Here is a 19,266-nt window from a genome sequence, read left to right on the forward strand (position 1 = left end):
AGAGAGTGGAGTGTCATGTGGCCTCTGTGTGCAGTTGTATTGCTCCGGTCAAGAGAGTTATATACAGAGATACCGAAGTTGTACTTTGCCACAATAGATTTTCAGGAGTTTTTATGTAAAATAAAACTCATTATGGCTACTTATGATCATGTACACTAGAGGCCCCAAGTATTTCTAAAAGAGCCCTATGATTGCTTCATATAAAAGATAGACACATTTTTGGCACAGTAATTTTTTACAATCAGTATTTTTCTAATAGGAGTCATTAAGATGCATGGAACTGATTTACAGTCATATTTCTGCAACCAATTGGCCATCTGAGTTCACTCTAATACAATCCACCTGGATAAGGCATGTAAGATTGCTCTTACTGAGTATATTGGGGGACACTCGCTTGCCACGGGATTCAAGCACACGGGCACGGTTTTTCGAAACAAAACAGTCTATATGGTTTATTATGGCATCATAAACCACAGAAAATATGAACAACCAGCAAACAGTCTACATTAATCTTCACATCATAGTATACGGCTTTAAACCGCAGACAATAAACACGCCAAACCTCTGTGTCCAGTTATCATGGGTGACCGCACGCCATACATTATCCATTTTACAGCAACTAAACACGCTGGTCCTCTCATGACCAGTTGCCGTGGGTTACCACACAGTTCAAAGAAACCATAAGCACCAGCAGTCTATGGAGGTACCTTACGGGTGCTCCTGCTCCACCTGCTGACTCCTTGTCAGTCCTCTCTTCCAGGTAAGCTGCCTCACAGGATCACCAACTTGCCTGGGCGGCACACATTAGTCAGTCCAGACCCACTGAAGGACTGTAGCTTCCCCACACAGTAGCTGTCACTGGCTCTGCAGATCCCGGTCCTCACCTCGTGCTGTTCAGGGATCCGGTCCTACTCCCAGGACCTCCCAACACCCAGGTTACACAGGATCACACAGGTGGCCAGTCCGGGTACTATTCAAGACATCCATCCCCAGCTGGGACCGTCCAATACCCAGGTCACCAGGTCTGAAGCCCCACCATGTGCTCTTCAGGAAGCCTCCTCCCAGGTCTTCCAAGACAGGCTTCAAACAGGAAACTCACAACAACATGTGACCCAAACCCTGGTCACATTATCTAGGTGTAATCACTCCCCTGGGTGGGAGTGTGGGTGTGTGGCTAGTTTGTCCCGCCCGTCTCACATAACTAGCCCTGCCAACCTCCCATTACTATTATACAACACACCAAATACTTGTGGGACTATAGGTCCCAGAACACCACATCGCTTCAGGCTGGCAGCGCAGAGTCTGTTCCTCTGCGACACACATATCGGCCATTCACCACAATACTGGACTTTGTCACATCATCACATCCATGCATGCAACTGCCATGCACTCTCACAGCCTCAATACGCCTTCATGCATATACTGGGGAGACAATGCGGCGCCCCCTAGCTGCTACAGGGGTCATTGCATCACAGGCACTTAAAATGGCTTGAATAGCAGAGATAGCATTTTATAACTAGACATGGATACCATGTGTGAACTTCTATCCCTCTAATAACAATATTGATTTATTTGTATTAATTAAAAACACCATTACCTGTCTAAACTGGATGAAAAATTAAACAAATAGTAACAATGGAAGAAGTTTCACCATATTATCATTAATAAAAGTTATCAACAAGATTCCTTTACCTTCAACAATATTCTTGATATTCCCTATTCTTTGTCTGAACTGATACTGCCTATCTTGGAGGTTTGCTGCAGGTTCATGATGAGCAGTAGCAGGCTAAGATCATCTGTTGCCATCTTAGCCTGTGACTGCTCGTCATGAAACTGCAGCTGTTATCCATACCATCCATACAGTATATCAAGCCTTCTGATGAACTGAATGGATGGGGAAACGCATTGAGGCAGTTTCCACAACCGATGCTAAGTCCTTTTTTTCTTTGATACTTTATTGTTAGAAATGTCTTTGCATTAGCTTTGTTACTTATTCACTTTTTTAGCTCATTATATCAGGGCATAAGAAGGGGAATGAGGGACAGCCAGCAACAAGCGGGGGCTCCAATCCACCTATACTAAGGTGCCAAGCTACGTGATAGGCAGCATCACTTCAGGTAAAGAATGGGGAATTTTAAGAATATTGTTGTTTAGCTGTATTATTGAATGTGAAGGAATCTTGTTAATAATAATATTAATTATAATACGGTGATCCTTCTTCCTTTGCTACCATTTGTATACTTTTTCCACGTTACATGGGTAATTGTGTTTTTAATGAATACAAATAATTTTTTATTCTAGACACATACCACAATGAAGGAAGATATATTCATGAAAAATACTGTAACTCGACACCTAACGTGACATGTTCAATGGTTTGCACTTTGTTGAAGAGAATCTGTCATCAGAACTGCACACCCCAAGCTAATGAAATGCACATGTAGCTCTTTCAAAGAGAAGTCCAGCAATACCTTTACATGGCGAGTCTGGTCGTCTGCTACTGAGAAACAAGTGTTTGAATTGTTATGAAAATTAGGTTGTAGATCTGAAGCCTCTGTCACTCCAGCTCTATTCCCCAACTAGCACTATGTCTTCCTACTTGACAGAAAGCTCCTTTGCTTGAAGTCACACAGCATAGATGCTAAATTCAAATGTTGGTTTCTCAGAAATGGAGGAAATGCTGTCCAGTTAATATTTCAAAAGAGCTACACGAGCACATAAATAGTTTAGGGTGTAAAATCATTCTGACAGATTCAATTAAAAGGGAACCTGTCATCTCCGATTACACTAATAAAAGTGAAGATGCCTGGCCACTTGACTGAAAGTGCAACCCTTTATTCTTTCCTTTCAGTGATATAGGCGTTCCGATATGATTACAGCCACCTCTGAGTGTACTGCGAATAGTTGCTTCAAGCATGACCCAGAACATTAAACAGTGCATAAGTGCACCGCCGGCTGCCAGTTAGTCGGCTGTCAGTCAAAGTGCAAGGGTGTGCTTACAGTCTCTGCTAACAGTATAGTGAAGCCTCGGCGACAATACTGCATCACTGAAAGCCAGTGACTCCTGGAACATTAAAGCTCATTTTCTCCTGGGTGCTGCACTTTCAGTACCGGGCACCTTAATAAGACCATTAACCTACAGATTAATCCAATTTCTGCAGATTATCAACATTATCAGACATCAAGGTATTTTTCTATATCATTGTATATTTAACTATTTAACATGTGTATCAAGTAAAAAAATGAATTTTGGCCTAAATTGGCTGTTTTTTTTCACCTAGTTAACCTCTTCATTTTCATGTTGCCTAATGAAGCAGTTTTGTGCCAACATAACCTAGATATTTTTATTTTTATTGGCCTATATATATAAAGTATCTATCTTTTTACATGTAGATCATCCTACTAAGTATAGTAACAGTCTGCAAGAAGTGAAGACTTTGTTATATATCCTCTTTTGTTGTCTGTCTTATTTTTGGCAGTGCTGGAAATTAGATCAGACATATGCATTGTTAAGTACTCTAAGATGCTCTACCCCACTGACTTTTTCAGTTTTAAAAAGTTGTTTTTACAGCTGCACACAGCTGAGGAGATGTAGAATGATCAGCAGCACAGAAGTCTTAAGATTATATAAAGAAGCTGTCAAAACAAAGTACCTTTTATCTTGTGCAAGAGCAAATAAGACTTAGAAAGCATTAAATAATTTTGAAATCAGTATAGAATAAACCACGCCCAAACATTCAGTGCACATTTGCCTTTTATCAGGAATCAGGATGCAAAAAAATATAAATCAGCCACGTATTGTAATGTGCATTGTTCCATTTCTGACTACTTAAGTCATTTTATTTTTGTTTCATTGATGTGGTCACTACTGTGGTCTACTAGAAACCATATACCTTATATACATTTTGGTATATTTCACCTTTTTTATCTTCATGAGGACCAAAATGGCAGTGTTAAAGAGTAGCCATTACCTTAATTTTTATTTCATAAATCAATAGTACTTGTGAAAATAAGAAACTATAAGATATCTTATCAGACAAATCTGATTCTTTCTCTTCCTGGACTGATCATTCTTTCTCAAAATTATCAATTCTGAATACAGATTGTTACATTACTGAGGTAGGTGATGGCAGTTTCTCCTCATATGAATCTAGGAATCTAGAAGAGAGATACAGAAAGGGGGAAAAACGCTACCTCCATCCTCCTCTTCCTCTCTTCCCTCTTTTTAAAATCTTATCAGTTTCAATTGCCATTTAGTTATATCAGTAAAGCAGGGGTGGGGAACCTCAGGCCCCATTTACGGCCCTCGATGACCTTTTATCAGGCTCCCGAGCAGATTGTCAGGGACCACATTCTTGCACAGGGAGGTGTATTTTGATTACAACCAGCTCATTAATTTCTTCTTGCTCTGTTAGAACACACATGCAGTGTTCACTACTGAACACTGAAGGGCATGCAATGAAAGATTACTTCCTGAAACCAGTGCCAGAGTCAGGATGTACTTTGTAGGCGGAGTTTGTACCACCCCCGAAGGATGGTATAAATATCCAAATGGCCCTTGGCAGGAAAAAGATTCCCCACCCCTGCAGTAAAGTAATAACCTATCTTTACTGAATGCATAGTTTACCCAAGAATTGAGAATTTTGAAAATGATTGATGAGTCCAGGAGGACAGAGAAGCGGTTTTCTCTGATAACATATGTTAGAAAGTTACTTATTTTCATGTGTACTATTGATTCATGAAATAAAAATTAAAACGGCAGCATTTGCTTTAAAAGGGTTGTCCAGTTTAAATCAATAAGTCTGCAGTCACTGTAAGTGACTGCAGACTTATGAATCCCCTCTGTACACGCACTGTGTGCTGCGGTGATTCACCAGTTTCTGACATGGGACTGGAGGGTATGTATGAATTATACATACTCTTGTATGGAGCGAGGCTGTGTTCTCTAGTCGGACACACCCACTGGCCAGCTGCATCATTAGATGGGGCGGGGTCTCGGCTGGAACGTGACTGCACCCACTGGCCGGAAGTATGTATAACTCATACATACCCTCCAGTCCCAAGTCGGAACCAGGAGAATCCCCGCAGCACGCACAGAGTGACTGCAGACTTATCGATTTGGACCAGACAACCCTTTAAGTCATTCTAAAAGTTGAGCCACTATTTACAACAAAATGTAAAGTGCTGCAGAATCTGTTGGCGCTATATAAATAAAATTATTATTATTATTATTATTATTATTATTAATGGCACCCACACACTTTTACTGAAACATACAAGGTAGTACATCGGGAAAGTACTTTTTGACAGATGAAATTAGTTATTTAGATTGAGGAGTGGAGTTCAACCTTCCATGGCTTTGGTTGAATAGACACCACATTAGAGATGAACACATTTTTAAAGATTAGTTTTGGGTTCGATTAGTTCATATTGTCTAAAAAAATTGATTTGGTCCAATTTGATTCATTATCAATCGCAAGTGCTCAGAAAGGACATTTATTCTTATTTTGATGGCTCTCCGTAGAACAAAACATAACAATGCAGGTGAGAAAAAGTATTAAACAACAATAGAAATTATACTCGCCTTTTCTAGACGCACCCCTGACCTGTCCTTTCACCTTAGCTGCTCAAATGGTCCTCCGGTCTTTGCTTCAGATCTTCCAGCCCATGCTCTTCAGATCTTTCAGTGAAAGGCCGAAAAGCAACTCAGCAAATTGTCAATAAGTTTGCTGTCATTATGCTGGCTTTGTGAGAATTGGATAAAAAAAATATGGATTCTATTGAATCTGAAAATAACATAAAATTCAAGATGAACTTGATTTGATACAAAATCAATTTGTTCATTTCTGTACAACGCTATCAAGTTGCATGTATAATGGAATTGTTGCCCGGTATTCCTCTCTATCTACTTAATGGGTACTAACCTTGCAAAGGTACTACAAATTAAGTAATAAAATAGTTATCAGTGGTGGATATCAGATTTAAGATGAATACCTAAAAAATGACACTGATATCCATGGAATACCACATATATGGAAAGTCACTTCCTTTTATTAACCCCTTACTGACATCGGACGGTATAGTACGTTTGATGTCAGCTCCCCTGCTTTGATGCAGGGTCCGTGGTGAGCCCGCATCAAAGCCAGGACATGTCAGCTGTTTTGAACAGCTGACATGTGCCCGCAATAGCGGCGGGTGAAATCGCGATTCACCCGCCGCTATTAACTAGTTAAATGCCGCTGTCAAATGCAGACAGCGGCATTTAACTACCGCATCCGGCCGGGCGGCCGGAAATGACGTCATCGCCGACCCCCGTCACATGATCGGGGGTCGGCGATGTGTCAGGACAGTAATCATAGAGGTCCTTGAGACCTCTATGGTTACTGATCGCCGGTAGCTGTGAGCGCCACCCTGTGGTCGGCGCTCACAGCACACCTGCAATTCTACTACATAGCAGAGAAAAGCAGATCGCTGCTATGTAGCAGAGGCGATCGTGCTGTGCCTGCTTCTAGCCTCCCATGGAGGCTATTGAAGCATGGCAAAAGTTTAAAAAAAAGTTAAAAAGAATGTGAAAAAAATAAAAAAAATATAAAAGTTTAAATCACCCCCCTTTCGCCCCAATCAAAATAAATCAATAAAAAAAAAATCAAACCTACACATATTTGGTATCGCCACGTTCAGAATCGCCCGATCTATCAATAGAAAAAGCATTAACCTGATCGCTAAACGGCGTAACGAGAAAAAAATAGAAACGCCAGAATTACGTTTTTTTGGTCGCCGCGACATTGCATTAAAATGCAATAACGGGCGATCAAAAGAACATATCTGCACCGAATTGGAATCATTAAAAATGCCAGCTCAGCACGCAAAAAATAAGCCCTCAACCGACCCCAGATCATGAAAAATAGAGATGCTACGAGTATCGGAAAATGGCACAATTTTTTTTTTTTTTTTAGCAAAGTTTGGAATTTTTTTTCACCACTTAGGTAAAAAATAACCTAGTCATGTTAGGTGTCTATGAACTCGTAATGACCTGGAGAATTATAACGGCAGGTCAGTTTTAGCATTTAGTGAACCTAGCAAAAAAGCCAAGCAAAAAACCAGTGTGGGATTGCACTTTTTTTGCAATTTCACCGCACTTGAATTTTTTTCCCGTTTTCTAGTACATGACATGGTAAAACCAATGATGTTGTTCAAAATTACAACTTGTCCCTCAAAAAATAAGCCCTCATATGGCCAAATTCACGGAAAAATAAAAAAGTTATGGCTCTGGGAAGGAGGGGAGTGAAAAACAAACACGGAAAAACGAAAAATCCCACGGTCATGAAGGGGTTAAACATAGTTTATTAATCTTGAGCTGTTTAATAAAAGGAAGTAACTTTCATCATACATGGTCTTTTGTGGCCATCAGTGTTCATCTTGAACCATTAGTCTATTCAAAACTGTTTCTGTCAGAGCTTCTTTTTCATGGTTATATTAAAATTCTTGACCTTCCAACTCAGAGGTAAGTGGAAGGATCCTGAACACTGTCTAAGCTTTGTATTAACCCTGCACTTACTGCCATTTTTGGTCACTTCACTAAGCCGTGCAGTCTATGGCCCCAGTTTACCAAAGTGTTTATGCGGTGTTCTGGTGTAAAGTACTTTTAAAACTAGCAATATTTATTCTGTTTACACATCAGTTAAAGGCACCTCTGCCAAAATGGGCAGGGCTAGGCAGGAGTCAGTGGGGGATAGGGCGTGGCTTAGCGCGTCTGTAAAATTCATCAATAGTGGTGGTACTTCTTATGCCAGAAATGAAACTTTGATGGAGAGGTGAACACAGGCGCATGTCACTGATAAGATGCAACAAATTCATAAAGAAATAGGTGTAAAGGAGGAGGGAGAACAGGTTGTATTTTGTAGTATACAGGAAGAAAAAGATTTCTCCATCACCAGGAGCAAAACTGTAGAAATGCAGTGACATGAGAAGAATCTGCATAACTAATCATATGCTAAATAGTTGCAACTCAAATTTATATATGAGATAGCCAAGATGATTGTCTATAAAATGATGGTAGTCTCACATTCAAAGCTTTTTTTTTTTTCTTTTTACATAAACCGACATATTTAGGACATCAATTAATACCCAATACGGGAAGGAAAGATGTCCAAATAATTTCTGGACAGCAGAACAACTCCCATTATCAATTAAACCTATAGAGAACACAGGAGTATGACGCCCCAAAAGTATTTTTCAATGTACACATAGTAGTGAAAAACATATATAGCTTTATTAGGAGATACAAAACATCATAAAAATCAGTAAAATGATGGATAGTTGGTGATGACACAATGAACAAACACAGCAGTACCATAGCAATCAATATTAGCACTTAGTAGCAACATAGATTTTAATTCATGAAAATGAATGGCCTAAGTATGAAAATCTAAACTGCAAATCATGCAGAGGGAGATCTAACAGGCAAACACCGGGCCCCAGAGTTACCCCAGATAAATACAAAGTATCAACCTGCCAGGAAAACCAATGTATTGCCACTAAAGTAAAGTACCAAGTGCTCAAAGTATATACTACATAAGGTGCTTACCCATGTGGGAATGGTGCCCGCTGAGTTCGTGACCCCGACTTACGTTTCACAATATTTTGCTTCCTCGGGAGGCTTGTGTGGGTTGCTGAGTCGGAGGGGCTCTTATAATAGACTCCAACAGCTGATAGTAATTGGCATCGCCAAAAAGACAAAAGACAGGACAAATATACTTGTTCAATCACCCTGTACCAAGCAGACAGACCAGAAACGGGTCTATATGAACAGAATTTATGCAAATACAGTAACAATTTATCAAATTATAATATGAAGGAGATTCTTCATAATATTAATCCGCAATCCTGCACTTGTGTTGGTGGTTGTAGAGACGCCCGAATGCGGTCCTGAATACATTGTGTTAGATTAGCCATAGAGTCCCTCCAAACGAGAACATATGAGGAAAAGTCCAATACATATATACTGAAAATACAAATGGTTAAAATAAATAAACAGCAACCAAAGTTAAAAAACAAGGGAGACAATAATTGAACAAAAGAAAAAAACGAAAAAAAACAAAAAATGAAAGAACCAGAGAAAGGTAAATATTTGGAAGAGGGTGCCAGACAGGTGTCACAGGAAGGGCACAAAAGAGAGTTTCTCATTCAACCCATGAGACAACATGGTACCCAGGGAGACTATCCAGCGGCATTCCATTTGAGCCAAAACTTTCTTGAGGTCACCACCCCTAATACCCATGTGTACTCTGCCAATGCCACGGTATTTAAGTGCCCGCAGGTTGCAGTTATGGCACAACTTGAAGTGCCGTGGGATGGTCTTTAATTCGGAAATGTCAGTGACATCCCTAGCCGCCCTGATGTCCCTCACGTGCTCCCTGAATCTAATATGGAGCTCACGGGAAGTAAGGCCAATATAAATTAGGTTGCATGTACATACAGCATAATAAATCACATAACTGGTGCTGCACGACACGTAACATGTTATCCGGTAGTCCCTACCTCCATCTGCAGATGTAAAAGTTGTGGCTCTGACAATGTTATTACAAGCCACACATGACCCACAAGGGGAGCATCCCCACCTTTGAGGGCCTGCTCCAAAGGGATTAGGCAGTCTTGCAACATAGTGGCTCCTGACTAATTGATCTTTGAGGTTACGACCTCTCCTTGCAGTCAGGAGCGGTCTGTCAGGTAAAATCTGTTTAAGGGTTCTGTCAGTTTGTAAGACAGACCAATGTTTCTCCATAATTTGCCAAATCTTATCCCACTGGTTATTATATGTTAAGATGCACCTGAGTGGTGGATCTCCACAATCAGTGTGGTTGGTTTTAGTGAGGAGCTGGTGGTGAGGGGTTCCCCTGGCCCACGAGTATCCTTTTCTGATGGTCCTCATACTGTAACCTTGATCCTGGAACCTTTGTTTGAGGTCCTGGGCCTGGTTCTCAAAGACAACATCCATGGAGCAAATCTGCTTCATCCTCAAAAATTGACCCGCAGGAACAGCACAAATGGTCGACGCTGTATGTGCGGATGTAGCATGAAGTAGTGAATTAACTGACATATCCTTATGGAAAACATCAGTGTGAATAGTACCATCTGCACATGACATAATTTTTATGTCCAAAAAATCAATTGCATTCGTAGCTGTTTTATTTGTCAATTTGATGTTTCGATCATTCTGATTTAGTCCACGGATGAAGTCAAGAAAACCAGACTCGGGACCCGGCCAAATAATGAATACATCATCGATGTATCGGTACCAGCACTACGCCTGGGAGGCGGTGCCCGCGCCATCCCCGAAAATCTCCCATTCCCAGTATCCTAGGAAGAAATTAGAGTAGGATGGTGAACATGCCGGGCCCATCACAGTGCCCCAGCACTCTAAATAAAATCTGTCCTTAAAAGAAAAGTAGTTGTGAGTCAAAATGAATTCTAAAAGTTCCAGGATCAAGGAGCGTAAAGCAGGGTCTATATTACTCATGCACAGGAAGAATCCCACTGCCTCCAGCCCATCAACATGCCCAATGCTCATATAAAGAGATTCAACGTCCACTGTTCCAAAGAACATACCAGGTTCAAGACGGAAGCCATCCAGCTTCCTCAGGATGTCCGTAGTGTCCCTGACATAAGAGGGCAGAGTCTCCACTAAGGGATGAAGGGATGAAGGTAGTATTCAATGAATTTACATATAGGATCGCACAGGCCTCCCATGCCAGAGACAATCGGACGCTCAGGAGGATCAACTGGATCCTTGTGGATCTTTGGCAGGAGATAGAAGGTAGGGACCACCAGATTTTTGACATGTAAACCCTCAAAGATCTTTTTGGGTAGTATTCCCTGCGTATAAGCTCTATCCAAGATCTCATATATGTCTACGGAAAAGCCATTAGTGGGATTTTGTGGGAGAATGGAGTAGGATGTCAGATCCCTCAATTGGCGTAAGGCCTCCCTTTCATAGCTCTGTGTGGGCCAGATCATCACATTCCCCCCCTTGTCCGCTGGTTTAATTACAACATCTCTGATCAATTTTAGCTCCCTCAGAGCCAACCGGTGTGCCTGTGTTAAGTTGTCCCCCCTACGTGTATTTGATATTGCTTTGAAATCATCTAGAACTAATTTATTGAAGATTTCAATAGATGGACATAGAGAAAAGGGGGGGAATGTGGTAGACCTCGGCACAACAGAGGTGGGAAAGGTACATGATGAGTTAGATGAACTCTCACATTCCAATTCCTCCAAAATGGAAAGAACTTCCTGTTCCGCCACGGTATCAGAGTGGTAGTGTCAGCCAGTTTGGCATGAAGTTTCCGTAGTAGAACCTTTCTCAAGAAAAGTTGAAAGTTCTTCATTGCTGAAAAATAGTTAAAATTGTTAGTCTGGACAAAAGTGAGACCCAAGCTCAAAACTTCTTGTTGTGTCCTGGTTAAGACATGGGTGGAGAGATTAATTACCTCTAAGGTGTTGTTGTTTTTAGACTTTTTTCCAAAGATTGTGGAGGGGTAAGTTTTCTTTTATTGTATGACTTCCCCTTATGTACTCCATGTCTTCCCATTCCAAATCTCTCCTGGTGGACATTATGTATCAGGCTGCTACTTGGTGGTTTGTCATCCATAGAGGAAGCAGATGAAAATGAATTGTGATGGGTTTTCGATGAAGATTGACTAGGGCCTTGTTTTTTCCTCCATCTATACACATAGTTATTTTTATAGTCCAATACATCCCTTTGATACTTTTTGGTTTTGGAGGCCACTATTTCTTTTTTCCATTTCAAAAAATCATTTTCAAGTTCGTTATTCAAATTTGACAATGCCTCTATAGATAGTTTACTCCTAAGGGCATCTTTTAGAGTATTAATCTCCGCTTCCACCTCCTGAAGAGATGTTACATTAGATTTAATCAGGAGGCCCATATATCCCCTAGAGCAATTAGAGGATAGGTCCTCCCATTGTTTTTGAGGCCTTCATCCTCAATAGTAAATGAAGGGAACATCTGTATACGGAGGCCTTTAGGTATTAAACCCTTTGCCAAGTAGCGTTCAAGGAATGCCTTGTTCCACCAGAGGCGTGTCTTTTTGTTAAAGAGGTATTTGAGCTTGGTCACTAATTCGTCCGTCTCCCGTGTAGTTAAAATCACACCTGAGTCATCACCAAAAACGAGCGAGCTTTATGATCCATATGATCAGTAGAAAAAGCTGTGAAAATACACAGTAAAACATTTTGACATAAACTGACATATTTAGGACATCAATTAATACCCAATACGGGAAAGATGTCGAAATAATTTCTGGACAGCAGGACAACTCCCATTACCAATTAAACCTATAGAGAACACCAGAGTATGACGCCCCAAAAGTATTTTTCAATGTACACATAGTAGTGAAAAACATATATAGCTTTATTAGGAGATACAAAACATCATAAAAAATCTGTAAAATGATGGATAGTTGGTGATGACACAATGAACAAACACAGCCATACCATAGCAATCAATATTAGCACTCAGTAGCAACATAGATTATAATTCATGAAAATGAATGGCCTAAGTATGAAAATCTAAACTGCAAATCACATTCAAAGCTGTAGTGGATGGTGAGATATGGATCTTGAAAGTCAAAAGTTCAAACACTGTTACCCTTTTGCTTCTCACAGTAAATAAATGAATATAATTTTGTGATACAAAATGTCTGTGTTCTATGTGCTGTGTATTCACCCAGTGATTATAATGAGACTTTAAGGGTTTTTCTAGCAAATTGTGTTGTTTTAATGAATTTCCTATCAAGAAAATGTAATAGTGGAAACATACTGTAAGTAAAAATCATTTTATAGCAAAAAGAAAAATGTAAACCAAAATAATCGAAAGAAAAAATTAGTAGAATATATAAAAATAAACTCTTAGAAAGTGGTTAAGTGGACAATTTTCAATTTTGAAAGTATGTCTTTATGAGGATCACACCTCATAAACTTTAAAAGATTACATTAAAATTTTCTACTATCCTTAGGCTATGTTCACTTTATCTGACTCCAAATGTCAAATGGATGTTTTCACTCTAATTTTCTGCTCACTTTCTGTGGGGCAAACATATGCCAAAAGAGTGTCCTTTTATACATTATACATATTTCCATCACAATCTTAAATTCTGACAACATGTAGCATCACATAGAGTGTAAATGACAGTTTGGGGTAAAATTTTGAGCTCCATATGTCAGATATGTCAGGATTAGTGATGAGCGAATATACTCGTTACTCGAGATTTCCCAAGCACGCTAGGGTGTCCTCCGAGTATTTTTTAGTGCTCAGAGATTTAGTTTTTATTGCCGCAGCTGAATGAGTTACATCAGTTAGCCAGCATAAGTACATGTGGGGATTCCCTAGCAACCAGGCAACCCCCACATGTACTTATGCTGGCTAACAGATGTAAATCATTCAGCTGTGACAAGAAAAACTAAATTTCCGAGCACTAAAAAATACTCGGAGGACACCCGAGCGTGCTCGGCAAATCTTGCGTAACGAGTACATTCGCTCATCACTAGTCAGGATCAGACTTGGTTTTACAGCACATTTCACAGGTTCTTGAGTGGGTCAAGATTTGGAAATTTGGAGGTAATGTCAACAGTTTGAAAACTTTAGTCACATCTTTCAAGCCATTCCTGCCAGTATGAAAGGGAGTATTATCCAGATGAAACAGGCCACTTCCATTATGGCATACAATTGCCATAAAGGAGTTCAATTTTCTTGAACAATGTTTAGATAGGTGATATGTGTCAAAATAACAACAATATGAAATCCTTGAAGGAAATATTTGTAACAGAAGATTGTCCATAATATAACCCTGTTTCCACCAATTTGCCTTCTTCCCATGATACACCAGTTCTTTTTCAGGTACGTAACACACACACCAGACTAGTCACATGATATAAAAGAAAACATCATTAAAGAGGTTGTCCCACAAACACAGTTCATTTTAATTAATAGATCTTAGAATAATAACGTGGGGATTCCGCACAGATAGGAATGCATTGATCAGCTTACTTTCCGCATGTGGCTATGCCCTTTGATAGAAGTCTGAAGACTACGTGACTGCAGACTTCTGAATCCTTATAGTGCAGCAATGCACGCTGTCAGGATTCTCCTTCATTGCCATCAAGTATACAATGTGGCATACTTCCAGACACATGCCTACTAGAGATGCTCATCTCTACTCAGTTCACTTTTATTGAGCGAGACAGAGCATATCTATTTGGCATGTTAAGGCATCTATCCATATTGAATACTTGATACATGACCACTAGTGTTGAGCGATGCCTTCCGATATGCAAAGGTATCAGTATCGGATTGGATCGGACGATATCCAAAAAATATTGGATATCGCCGATACCGATACCCGATACCAATGCATATCAATGGGACACAAAATATCGGAATGGTTCCCAGGGTCTGAAGGAGAGGAAACTCTCCTTCAGGCCCTGGGATCCATATTCATGTATAAAATAAAGAATACAAATAAAAAATATTGATATACTCACCCCTCTGATGGCCCCGGCTCTCACCGGTCCAAGCGTCTGCCTCCGTTCCTAAGAATGCAGAGTGAAGGACTTTCGATGACGTCGCGGCTTGTGATTGGTCACGTGACCGCTCATGTGACCGCTCACGTGACCAATCACAAGCCGCGACGTCATCGATGGTCATTCACTCCCTGCATTCTTAGGAACGGAGGCACCGCTAAGAGCCAGGGTCCGCCGGAGGGGTGAGTATATCAATATTTTTTATTTTTATTATTTATTTTTTACATGACTATGGATCCCAGGGCCTGAAGGAGAGTCTCCTCTCCTCCAGACCCTGGGAACCATACGCACCGCACACTTCCGATTCTGATTTCCGATATCGCAAAAATATCGGAACTCGGTATCGGAATTCCGATACAGCAAATATCGGCCGATACCCGATATTTGCAGTATCGGAATGCTCAACACTAATGACCACCCAATCTTGACAGCAACACTAGATTATCCCGACAGCATGATGAGTTGTTTAGATTTAGAAGTCTGAAGTAACAGAGTGTATGTGTTAAAAGACTGGACAACACCTTTTATCAACTCAGGCTTACTTTTCATTGCTCCAATTTGGATCTTCATGTGCCTATTGTAGGCAACTTTAGTCTGTGGCTATGCAGCCATATAGTCAGCAAGCTGCAATACTTGCAAGCTGCAATGTGTGCTCTGACTTTTGTCAATCATAGCAGACAATGTGTTCATGAATTTGTGCTACAGTAACACTTCTGTGGAATCAGACAGAAAAGCTACCCTTCATTCCCCCATGCGTAACAATCAGCTTTGAGCACCATAAGCCTGTCACCATTCCAGCAGTTATTCTACTGTAGTCCAATATTTATTTAATTATTTTCAACCACAGCATGCCAGGATTTCAGGAACACCATGGCCATGCTGGTTTAGAGATGCAGTATCCTAACCATCATATTCTGTCTCTTTTTAAAGTCGCTCAGATCCCTATGCTTTCCCAATTTTCCTGTAGTTAACACATCAATAAACTTGCTGCCTAATGTATCCCATCACTTCATATGTGCAATTATAATGTGTCTGCACCAGCCCTAATTCTGATCTATATTTTTAAAAATAAAGACATGTACCATAACCATATTAAAATAAAAAATCACAGTATGTATGTAGGGGAGGGCCAGGGTGGTAGTTGTGGCTGAGGACTTCTGCTCCATCACACCCTGGCCTCCCCTCACATAAACATAGTGTCCATTAGTAAGTGTACCTGTGTCTCCAGGTCCAACTCCTTCAGGGTCTCCTCTCTTCTGCAGGGGACTCTCTCCAGACAATTTCATACAAACTAAGTCACAGTCCATTTTAACTTTTATAAGAACAACTTTACTAGTTTCTTTACATGGCACATCCTTGTACTCCACAGCTTCTATCACAGGTTGCACAATACACTTTTCTTCATCTTTCCCTGCGCTTCTCTCATGGCTACACCGCACGTACTTGGGTCAGACTGACCCAGACAGTCTCTCAGCATCCTCCCTGTTTGCCTCTGCCACAGTTACACACTCTTCTGTCTGTTTCACCCCAGATGTCAGATCATCTGTACCCGAAGTCAGTTGCCACATGGTGAGTGACCTGCCCTTCTGTACTGCCATAGATATTCCTGTGGTATTTCTTATGGCCTCCAGTACATTATGGGGACCTACCGCCTTTAACAGTAATGCAGCATCCTCTTTTAGTCCCCTGTACTCTCCTGGCCTCCTTCAGCTTCTGCACCACACTGCTGTATCCCACTGTAGCTCTATCTTGCTGTATTCCTTGCCTGTTGATGTCCTGGGCTCTCACCTAATTGATTCAAATTCCAGATGTTTCCCAGGTTAATGACTGTCAGCTCCTTCAACTTAACTATTTACAACCTGAGTATCACTCCATCCCCATCTAGTGGGCCAACTAGGGTACTACGATCTCCCTAATAGAAACAATACAGTATTTAAAAGCATAAATAAACATTAAATATCTATAACATAATTCAGGGCTTTAGTCAACCCCCTTACATTCCCCCTTCCTTTAACAATGGTCGTCCTGGACCATTTACTGTACATGTTTATTGGTTACAACAAATACTCCATGCAGTGAGGTAACATGCTTAAACAAAGTCCTTTTTTTTACTTTTTTGCTCAATAAGAGACACCATATGCCATCTGTAGCCATCAGGGAATGCCCGTTTGCTCCACAGTCCATTATGAAAATCACAAGTTCCTGGCTCACAGTCCTCCAGGTTACATTTAAACTTTAATGTGTGCCCGGAGACAGTCCTTCTGAAGACACCATTTACTACACTTAAACAGTCCAGTCTCATAAATGTAGATTTTAACATATATACAGGGATGGGACCCTTTCAATAGGTCAACAATTCTTGAAGGGAGGCGTCCCCCTCCCTTTAATTATGGCACTACTCTGTGCACCACATTCGCGCTGCCTGGTCATAGAGTCCAGTCTTTTGCTGCAGCTACATCCAGTCCACTGATCCATGGACCCTGCTTTTAAACAGGTGAAGTTCTGCTCTCCAGTAGAAAGGGCGCAACAGGTGCAACAACCCCCCCAAAAAAAAAACAGTTCTCCAATGTGTCCTGTGTGACCCGATCCGGTCACGCTAGCCCCCTTCCTTTGAGGGTAGTCAGGGCTTTTTTTGCCCGCAGGGACACGAAACAGTCCCTATTTCTTTTGGTGCAATGAGCACATTAACAGGGACATGGAACAGTCCCATCCAGCAGAAACAGTAGAAGTTCAACGACACCCATCCCATGCTGATTCATCATCTCTCAGGCGCCGTGTCCAAGGCAACGACCCTGCAGCCGCAGGTGTCACAGTTGGCAATCCAGATGTAGGGTATGGCTCCAAGTTTCCTCATTTTGCAATTTAACGGCCAGCATAGTAGCCACGGGGGCCATCCTCCCTAAAGAAAGTGACCCAGTCTCCCTCCCGCAAGGGTCGGTAAAATTTGATTGAGGCAGCATTGATGTAGACCCTGACAAATAAATCTGTAGCCACAGTTCACGTCCATGTAAACCAGCTGCCCGCTCCTGTGGCGGTCAGCCATAGCACCTTCTCCCCGTTGGCACAACTTTGTCCAGACCTCACGCTCCCGTTGTTTTTTGCGCCTGATTAAACCTTCGATCCAGGTGGCGTGGCCAAAAGTAGGGAAAGGGCACTCTCCTGACTGGTAGGAACAGGAGCCACCCAAAGACATGACGGTAGTGGAGGGAGACTGGGCCTCGGAGACCTGGAGTTGAGGCATGGGCCTTCCTTCGGGGGTACGGGGCTGGGGTGCCCTCACAACTCTGGTCATGTTGGTCACAGCCATCCCTTGATCGCTGTATCCTTCCGTGGTGTGCTCTTCTGCTACTGCGTCAGGATCCAGCTCATTCCTGGCTTCCGGTCTGGGTTCCACCAGAGTAGTCACTGTCTCCAAACCCTACAAAGGCTGTAGCACACGTTCTGGATGTTGCGGCTTCCCTTGGCGATATTCCAGCTCCAAATGACATTGAGGCACTGGCTCTGCATGAAGAGGCTCCAACCCCCGTGGAAATGACGACTCTGGTGGCCGCCGAACTTGCTCCTGTGGAAACTTGGGAAAGTGGTGAGTCCAAAACACATCTACCACTCCCCTTTGCTGTCCAGGTCAGGTTCTCTCTTCTTCTTGCTCCCATTTTAACTCAATGCAGCCTACACCCATGCAATGTCAGGTGGACGAGTGCTCCATCGCTGCCAATCCTGGATCACACAATGGTGCCGCACCCAGTGCTTTCTTCTGGGCTCCACCCATTCCACGGTGGGGTCTCTTTCGGCCACTCCACCCATATTGCAGTATTTGATAGGGGAGGGCGAGGTCCTTTTTTCTTTAGTCACACCTACCATGGTAGGGTCAGAAATTGTTGGCAGTCAGACTTTTGCTTTCTTTCTAGGATGACACACTCACGAAGGGTGGAACCACCACTGTTGTTCTCTTCTTTGGCGTCCTTCACCGCCATCTTAGTCACCACAGCACTGTCAGTTCCAAGCGCAGTTTCTGTCACATTCAGCAAAGTAATCACATCCAATAAAGTAGTCACTTCCAGAATTTCAGTCTCTTTTCTCTTCACAATTTCCTCACCTAGTAAGGGGTCAGCCAACACAGTGAAGATACTTTTCTCTTGTCTCAACTCTTCAATTGTCACATCAATGTCACTTCTCTCAGCGTTCCCACACTGCACGATTTCAGCATCCTGCTGACTATGCCAAGTGTAAGAGAGGGCCAGGGCTTTAGTCAACCCCCTTACATGTACATTAGCTTTATCACACGTGTAGCAACAAAAAAAAAGAAAGTGCTCCAGCTCCAGGAAGAGTTAAACAGAATGTAGTAAATGTTAGAACAGTATGGTACTAGGCATAGTAACACAGAGAAAAAGCGACGTGTTTCAACTGCCACTGCGGTCTTTGTCTCAGCTCAGACGAAAACCGCAGTTGTGGTTGAAATGCGTCACATTTTTCTGTGTTCCTATGCCTGGTGCCATACTGTTCTAGCATTTACTACATAAACAAAGATATGTTTTTAACTCTTACTGGAGCTGGAATGCATTCTTCTTTTTTCATGATACATTAGTTGATTGTGTTGTGTGCTGATTGTCCAAAATATATACTTACCTTTGGAAAATTTGGCTATGCAAAAACAGAGCATATATTA

The sequence above is a fragment of the Ranitomeya variabilis genome, chromosome 6 (genome assembly GCF_051348905.1).
Source record: "Ranitomeya variabilis isolate aRanVar5 chromosome 6, aRanVar5.hap1, whole genome shotgun sequence".
NCBI lineage: Eukaryota > Metazoa > Chordata > Amphibia > Anura > Dendrobatidae > Ranitomeya > Ranitomeya variabilis.